Here is a 9867-nt window from a genome sequence, read left to right as displayed (position 1 = left end):
TTGAAGATCATAATGTCTATCATCACTGGTACAATACAAATCCATGAGACTCTACTACTAACTCATCAAACCATTCACCATGAGGAGATGTATGATTGGATGCTCCTAAGTCTATGTACCCATTCTCATCTTTCCCTTGCTTAGGTGTATTCTTTGATACATGCTGCATAGCAAACAATCTAACTCCCTAGTTATCCTAAGCACCACTTGGATGATGCATAATTTCCATGCTCTTCTGCAATAATAATAGTTTTTATGTCTGTTAGACTATTGACGTAACTGCTAGGAGCCACCTCTTCCTTAAGGTGATATTCCCTGACTCTAAAGGATCAATATCCTTGTTATCCTTGTATATTTGAGATGTGCCAAGTATTTTGCTACTGATGTCTATGTGTGTTTGGATTACCTCCTCGAACCCGAAAAGCTCCACGAGCTCTACCACACCTCTAGCTTGCTGACTAGAGTAAAAGACTCACTATTTTCCTTATGAAATGGTAATGAACCTCTAAGTGCTTGGATCTACCATGATAGACGGGGTTGCTAGCCAACATCACATTACTTAGATTGTCACAATGCAATGTGACTTTTCTATCCAACTGGACATCCAAATCATATAGCAATTTCACAAGCCAAGCTGCTTCGCATGCCGCTAAAGCTACACCCTTGTATTGTTCCTTTGTATACTAGATAAAGAAACGGTGGGTTGCTTCTTACTACTCCAACTGATGATAGTACTACCTAAACTGAAGGCATAACCATTGGTTGAACTGCTCTCTCATGGACACAACCAACCCAATTAGCATTCGTATAACCTGTCAACTTGAATGACTTCCCATGCTCTGTCTTCTTTGTAAACAGGCTGTAATGTGCATGACCTATTCGAAAACCAAGCTGTTGCAAATAAATACTTATGGAAGCATTCCATGGTCTAGGTCATAGATGATTTTAGTGGCTATATGTCGCCAAATGGCTATACTTTTATTTTTTTGGTTTTTTTTTCGAAACTGGAGTAGGTTGAGTTATAACTCTAAATTTTTTTATTTGCCAACATTTCTAAGGTATATTGAGATTTTAAAGGCTCTTTCGCTATTCATGCAAAACAAATATTGAAAGAAATATATTATATTTGCCACAATATTTGTAAGTTATGGCATATATATAGAAACATTCACCACATGTACATATGTACTCATGCACATAGTACATACATAGACACATGTCACATACTACTTATCATGTCACATACTACTTATCCTTGCTCCTTCTTTACATACTCATACACATGACTCACACACACCCCTCCACACACACACATTACTTAGCATTACATCTACTCTTGTATTCATACACACATATACACAATTCATAGAACCAAAAGGTTTGAGGTACTCATGGTCCAATAACTTGAGCTAGTAGATCTTTGAAGCATGCATCTTGAAAGTTGCAAAGCAAGACAGAGCTCTACCTAAAACCCATAAATGCTAAGGGACTTTCCCTCTTCATATAGACTTGAGCACAAATAATACCTCCCCTTCAATGAATGGTTTATCCAAGAGCAAGCTAATTTCAACAAGGTGCCAAGGACTCTCTCCATTTCCACATCCAAGATTTGCAACACACTAGGACCAATCGACAACACTCTTGGGCTCAACTTTGGCTAGCACTGAGAGATGCTTGTGAAAAACATTAGCACATCCTAGTCATTAGTAAAGGTGCATCTATTTTTGTCCTAAATAAATGTGATAGTCTCTCTTCAGCAAAGGTGCACATTTAGTCTCTCTTGAGACTATCACATTTATTTAGGACGAAAATAGATGCACCTTTATTGATGACTAGGATACATCACATTTATTTAGGATGAAAATAGACGCACCTATATTGATGACTAGGATATGCTAATGTTTTCCACAAGCATCTCTTAGTGCTAGCCAAAGTTGAGCCCAAGAGTGTTGTTGATTGGTCCTAGAGTGGAAATCCAAGAAACTTGGCTAGCATTGAGAGATATTTGTGGAAAACATTAGCATATCCTAGTCATCATCAGTAAAGGTGCATCTATTTTTGTCCTAAATAAATGTGATAGTTTCTCCTTGATGCTTAGCTTTGAGAGAATTGAAGTAAAATTGATATGGAGCATCTCTCAGGAGGTCCCACCTAACTTAGCAAGAGGATCCAAATCGAATGTTCAAGCTACTAACACACAATGATAAGTAACAATGTCGATCAAGAGGTTGGGACCCTCACGGTGGTTAGCTATGTGCAACTCCCTCTCGAGTAGGGTTTTATACAAGAGGGGGTGATGCTCTAATTCTTGGTGTAGACTAGGTTACGTGAGAGAATGATGGAGAGAAGAGAGACGTTGTTGCAGTGAGTTGGATTCGATTGAATTGTTTTAGTGGTACATTGCTAGTCTACATTGCTCATGATTTGACAATCCCTACAGGCACTGTCAAATCGATGCATATATGATTTCTTCTAAAATGGGCATTGAGAGTTGCATTTTATTTGATTTTGTTGACTTGGGCAAGAGAATGTTTGTGTAGATTTTGACTATACAAATGGAAACGATGATAGGCAAGAGAATGTGGGTAATTTCAAAGCTTAACAAGAGACAAAGTAAGCATTTTATGAGCTAGATTGCTATTTTTGGATTATTCCAATACAATTTTTGATGCGTTTCTCTTGAGATAATGAATATTACCATGTAGTGTTGCCACCATACTTTTATCTAAGTGTGAGTTGATAAGGTTTGATGTGGATATGAGATATGAGATAAGTGTGATACAAGCTAAGGTTAATAGGTTGGAGCTAATAGAAAAATGGTGATTTTGTGCTAGGCATTGCATTAGATGCTAAGTGTTCAATGCTTGTAAAAGTGCAAGAAGTGTTCAAAAAAAGCTTATAGCACCACATGTAGTCTCTTGGATTGTCCTAACTGCTCGATATATGGACATGGACATCATGATAAAGCTTTGAAATGCTCTGCGCACATCCAAGATGAAGATGTCTCTCTAAATGCTCTTGTGCAAGTTTACGCACTTACACATGTCTAGCTCTATGACTCAATGAACATAAATACACTTTGTCTAAATTAGTACTCAAAAGAGAAAAATATAAGGGGAGGAGGGGAGGCTGATGTTAAAGCCAACTTAATACCCAATTGAGTAAAGAAGTTGCATGCCTCATCAACATCCAACTCTCCTCTATCTACACAACAAGTATCCGAGTTTTGCCATGGGCTAGATACTCCCCTAAACCCTTGTCTTTTATCAATGCGTCCAATGGACTTGCAATATGCATTACATCGAGCAAAGCCAATCATCCAAGAACTTGAACCGGGCAATCGTGATAAAGATGATTCCCAAGATCAAGGCAAGAGATACCACATGTGTGGAGAGATGGGGCACATTCGTAGGAGATGTCTCTACCATCAATGCTTCCACTATAATGAGCTAGGGCACGTCCAAGCAGACTGCCCTGACTTAAGTGTAGAAGATATGGAGCCTCCAAGGAAACGAAGCTACACAAGTCCAGTCTTTGGATATATAGCGAAAGCATGCGAAGACAAAGACCTGAATCCTACTACACCTCTTGAAGATAATTAGAAATCCTAGAAATTTTTGCGACATATAATAAAACATATCCTAAACAAAGTAACCTAAGTGGTATGGCTTGTTTACCAGGCACCTTCTGTACCCACAAATACTAACATGCAAGAGAAGAATTTCCTTATCAAGAAAATTAAGGCACTCGAGTTTGATGGAGAAGGAATAAATGCCACAGCCGAGGTGGAGATATGGATTGAGGCGATGCGATGGATCATTATTTCTCTGCTTCAAGAACTGCTGCTACAAAGCAAGCAATGATACATAAACTTACATTAGTTGGCCAAGCTTTAATATGGTGGAAGAAATGGTGCAAAGATCAAGGCATTTCTAAAGCCACTGTCACGTGAGCTTAGCCGAAAGATGTTGTACATGGATGATACCTTCCGCCAACCTACAAGACTTTGAGGATGAATGAATTTTTCAAGATCAAGCAGCTGGAATTAACCTTGAAAGCTTACTGCTCAATGTTTGTAACCCTACTAAAATACGCACCACATATGGATATTGTGTAGCAAGTATCCAAGATTTGCCATGGCCTAAACACTCCTCTAAACCACTGTCTTGAAGCAATGTGTCCAAGAGACTTGCAAGATGCATTACTTTGAGCAAAGCCAATCATCCAAGAACTTGAACCAGGCAATCATGACAAATATGATTCCTAAGATCAGGGCAAGAGATGCCACATGTGTGGGGAGATAGGACACATCCATAGGAGATGTCTGTACCATCAACGCTTCCACTGCAGTGAACTAGGGCACGTCCAAGGAGACTCCCCTTTGACTTAAGTCCAGAAGATATGGAGCCTCCAAGGAAATGAAGCTACACAAGTCCAGTCTTTGAATATATAGAGGAATCAAAGGAAGACGAAGACCTGGAACCTACTACACCTCCTCACGATAAATAAGAATCCTAGAAAATTTTCAAACATGTAATAAAACTTATGTTGGGAATAATTCCTACTACTGTACCTATGATTAATTGCAATAATATGAGTTGCACTACTTGAGTCAATAAGAGTAGCGTAGAAAACGCATGGTGGGTCCTAACCCACAAGCCTTAAGCCCCATTAATGCTTGTCTTTCCCAATTCTTCTGAGATGAGGACATTCGAGTTCTCTAAGGTGGAGAGGATGAAATATAACACCCCCTGCTCTCTACGTGACAACCCTTCTCCTCAATAAATAAATTAATTCAAATTTTTTTATAACCCTCCCCCCTGTCGTCACCAGTAGGAAGAGGGAGATGATCTGGAGGATGACAATGGCGATAATCACGAGGAGGATGAGATGATGCTGAGGTTAGAGAGGAGGAAGACGATAACGTGAAGATGAAGGCGATGATGGTGAGGGGGGAGGCCACGTGGCCTAGCAGCCCCCCTACAGTCCGCCATGTGTGCTCACAAGTTGTAGGTGGGGGGGGGAGACACCACCACCACCACCACCACGTCAACCCCCCCCCCCCCCCCCCCCCCCCGCCCCCCCCCGCCCCCCCCCCCCCCCCCCCAAAAAAAAAACCACTCTCCCCCCTATAAAACAAAACCCCCCCCAATCGAAAAGGAGGGAGAGATACCATCTCTGGCCCCCCCCTCTTGTTGCACACAAAGAGAGAGAGAGAGAGAGAGAGAGAGAGAGAGAGAGAGAGAGAGAGAGAGAGAGAGAGAGAGAGAGAGAGAGAGAGAGAGAGAGAGAGAGAGAGAGAGAGAGAGAGAGAGAGAGAGAGAGAGAGAGAGAGAGAGAGAGAGAGAGAGAGAGAGAGAGAGAGGTGGGAACAGAGGAGAAGAAGAAGAAGAAGAAGAAGAAGAAGAAGAAGAAGAAGAAGAAGAAGAGGGAGGGAGGGAGGGAGGGAGGGAGGGAGGGAGAGAGGGAGAGAGGGAGAGAGAGAGAGAGAGAGAAAGAGGAAGAAGAGGGAAAGAGAGAGAGAGAGGTAGAGAGACTCTTTCTCTTCCCCTCCAAAGAGGGTGGCCACAAGCATATCCCTTTGCTGTGAATCTATTTCCTGTATGCCTCACAAGATTGTACTCCATCCCGCAAGTTGAACTTCCCCTAATTAGCCCTCTTCTCGAGCAAGTGGCTGCTGAAGTCTTGTGCGAGTCCCTCAATGAGCGGAAAGTGTCATGCATAGATGGCCATCCCTCAACAAGCAACAAAGCCTCGGGCAAGGAGGTCACTGCCAATCCATTTGGGTATCGACTGTAAGTAATGCATTTCCAAATTGACAGATGCATGCTTTGATTTCTGCATGAGATACATTAGACCCATACTATAGCACAGAAGAATAGGTTAATGAAAATAGATAAATTACATCTCAAATATTTGAAGATGGAGTTTGCAAAGCATGGGTATCAAGAGAAGTAAATTGCATCTACATGCTTTGCGACAAAGTTGTACATAGTAGAATAGCATTTCAAGCTATTGTCGACTCTCCTTTTCGTGATAATAATACATATGTATTTTCCCACACTGAAAGTATGTTGTAGCTTGCATGCTTGATGGATTGCATGGTAAGTAATCTAGCCCAAGGGAAGTTCAAGCTCGAATCTCTAAGATCTTTGCCCAAGCTCTCGCTAATATCACGAATTTGTTAGTTCATTGGGATCTTGATGATGTGCATAGTTAACACAAACAATGCCCATAAGGATTAGAACTAAAATGCCTCGAGATCCACCTGATAGATTCTACATTTATCAAACCTATTTGGGAATTGGGCTAGATACGAACAAAAAATCCGAGCCTCAAAGGTAGGTAGAGAGCTCAAAGGGTTAGAAAAACCCAAGTCAAGGGAAATATTGATGCTTTTGTACTTGTTGGGAAGAAGGTTGGGTTATCGATCAATGTAAGTGATTAATAGAACTTATGTCATGTATAGTGTTTGAAAACTTAACATATGGAGCTGGAAGAAGGGTGTGTTAAGTAAATTTTACATAGAATTGCTCCTGATCCCAAGGGGGAGAGCAAATACGCGATGGAAAGGTTATCGCAATCCCTTCAATGTTTGGAAAAGGATACCTTTGTTTTTCGTTGACTGATCAAATAATGTCGTAAATGCTTTTGCATTAAATTGATTGTTGGGATGTGATTTGGATGATTATTCCAAGTGCTTTTGTTTGATGGTAAATGCATGGTAGGGGTCACTGATGCCAAGTTGTCATGGGGAATAAAGGAATGTTTTCTTGGAAGATGATATTAGGCTAATTGCCTTGATTGTGCTTGATTATTAATTGGATTAATTAAGAAAGGATATTTTTCACGGGTGCATCATCTCCAAGGTCATGCCGCATTTCAACCGGAGAGGACACTGCTCGATTCATAGGCCGAAGGTCGAGTAGTGAAAAGGCCAACCACAGAAGTTTTGTCTCCCTCCTAGGTCGCTTGGGGTTATTAGAGCTTTGAACACCCCTTTTCTAGTTTGAAAAAAGAGTTGTAGACTATGGTGGGCCCAATGTCTAGGGCGTTGGAAGATCCTATATCTAGATAATGGATGGAAATTATAGTGCCATGTGATTTGGATCGGGTACTTTTGTTGGACACAGAAGGGATACATAATTTCTCTTATATGGGTAGGAGAGAAAGATTAACCTGAAGATAAGTTAGATAATTTTTTTGAACTTGTTTGTTCGAGGATTATTTGCTCTGTATTCGTGTCTATGCCATAAATTACGAAAACAAACCATGTTCCCTAAAAGGCTTAATTAATGAAGTTGATTTTTAAATGTCACACATAAATGTAATAGGACCTAATTAGAAAAATAAAGCTATCAAGGGAAGTAGGTGTGCGGAGCCCCCAATGGGTCTGTCGTATGGAAAGGTGGTCCCATAGAACTGGGAGGCTTCTTACAAGGTTTAACCGACATTTAGGTTTTGTTAGATTAGAACTGAATTCATGCCATTTTAGGGGACCCGAATGGGACTATGCCCTATGGGCAGAGAGGTTGACCGAAGCATCCCTCTCATTTCCCATTCTCTTTGAACCAAGTGCAGTATGGATCTGCTTCGACTTGGGTATCTCTACATAAAGTAGGATGTCTAGGATCCGATGCTAGCACACTATCAGGAGACCTTGACCACTAGGGACTCAATTTTCAGGTCGATCCTAGTGGGTTCGGTCAAGAACGTTCCGTTGTGAGGTGGAATCAAGAGACTCTAGGCGACAAACCCCATGACTTTCCATGGGAGTGCCAAGTGGCATGGCTTAGACTCATCTCTTGATGGACCGCTAAAAGCATGCATGGAAAATCGGGCACGTTAGAGGTTGTGTCTAGATCAACTCAAGGTATACGCCTATTGCAAAACTAGTATGCTCATGATATGTTGCTAAAATATGGCATGATGGAGTGTAAAGCCATGGAAACAACATTGGATCAAAATGTCAAATTTGTGGTTGATGTTGGGAATGAAATAGAGGATGTCACTATGTATAGACAGATGGTGGGCAACCTAATTTATGTCATTATCACCCCCATTTTTGACCTCAATTATGCAGTGGAATTGATTAGTCAGTTTATGTAGAAGCCTCGTAAGCCATATCTAGATGCAGTTAGGAGGATTATGTGGTAGGTACTGCTGCTTATGGGCTATTTTATGAGCATGGAAAGTCACTTGACTTAAGTTATATGAATGCAGATTGGGCTAGTTGTGCCTATGATAGAAGGTCAATCAATGGTGGTTATACTTTCGGCTTGGGTAGTAGTACGATCAGTTGGAGTAGTAAGAAGCAGTTGATTGTTTATTTATCTAGTACCAGAGGCAAAATATAGGGGTGCATCCTTAGCAACATGCCAAGAAATTTGGCTTGTGAAACTTCTACATGACTTGGGTATACAGTTAGACAAGAAGGTCACATTGCATTATGACAATCTCAGTAGTGTGATGTTGGCTAACAATCGTGTCTATCATGCTAAATCTAAACACATAGAGGTTCATTACCACTTCATCGGGGAGATAGTACTTGCTAGACAAATTGGTATACTCCATGTAAAGATTGAAGATAGAGATTTAAAAAAAATTTCAAGTCCCAATTTTAAAATAGTGATAAATGTTTAACCACATGGCTAAATCTTGATCCATATTTGAAAGTAGGATTTGGGAAGGTAGCTTATATAGCATTTAGGGTAGACTCCACTTTAAAGTAAGACAACAATATTTGACCATGTGGTCAAATAATAAAGGTGTTGGGGGTTCCCAAAGTGTATGGAAACTCCCAAATTTCCTAATATAGTGTTAAATAACTTGTGGTAAAGAGAAGTTTTTGTATTTCAAGGGATAACTTGGAGTACAGTAGTTAGTTTGAGCTTAAGGGGGAGTGTTGAGGTTCAAGCTAATGATCACTATCACCGGCGACTCTGTCTTGACAGCTATAGTCTTAGTTGTCATCATCTATGAAGTGTTATAATAAATGAGTTAGATACTCAACCATAGTTAGTGACATGGTCAGTTATGTTAGTGACCTAGACTTTATGTACTGTGTGACTAGACCTTAGTCTATAGGTTCTTAATAATGAAGGTGAAGAACATGAGAGTACTCTACTCTCTATGTGTGGGTTTCTCTCATTGTTTATGCCTTTCTCTCTCCCTCTAAAACTTTGACACTCTAGTGGATTGAGGCTATTCACTTCTCAATGATGGGTTTCTTGGTTTGTTTTCATGGTCCCAAGAGTGTTGCAAGTCCTATTGGTGGGTTTTTTTCTCAGCTTAATTTCCCTTTAGTGTGTTCCTTTTTAATGAAATCACTTTGCTAGTTTATGCCTACTCATGCACTTGAATGGTGTGATGTAGGGTGAGCCGTGTACAATCACGCTTTCAACATTCAATGCAAGGTGAGCTATGCATAACTAGGCTTTCAACTTTTCTCATGCTCAAGTGATTCACCGAAGCAACAAGACCTTAAAATAATCAATTGCCTCTCTAAGAGTCAATAGCGGAACGTTTTGTTGATTCGAGAAGGTAGTTGGTGACAATAACTAGAGATATCAAAAGTGAGAAACCTAAGTGGCTACAATGCAATGTGCAACCTTCAATGAAATCATTCACACACTCACCATGCAGTCAATGATCAATGTCTCTACTAGGTAGCGAGCTGCAAGTGATCAACTGATTTGGTCAATTCTTGGGCTTTTTGGGGCGAATTCCCATGTTGGTCAGTTCTATGGTCTCACTTGGACTGGGATCTAGGTAGGGTCACTTGATATTTAGCTCACAACCTATGATATGTTTGGGAGTCTAGCTAGTCCCTAAGAATGTGCTCTAGTCCAGGTAATCTTCCAATTT

Source organism: Lygodium microphyllum, chromosome 5 (assembly GCF_053477565.2).
Source record: "Lygodium microphyllum isolate KBCC chromosome 5, Lygodium_microphyllum_v1.1.10, whole genome shotgun sequence".
In the NCBI taxonomy this organism is placed as follows: domain Eukaryota; kingdom Viridiplantae; phylum Streptophyta; class Polypodiopsida; order Schizaeales; family Lygodiaceae; genus Lygodium; species Lygodium microphyllum.
The sequence above is the reverse complement of the archived record's forward strand: the minus strand, read 5'-3'. Positions refer to the sequence as shown.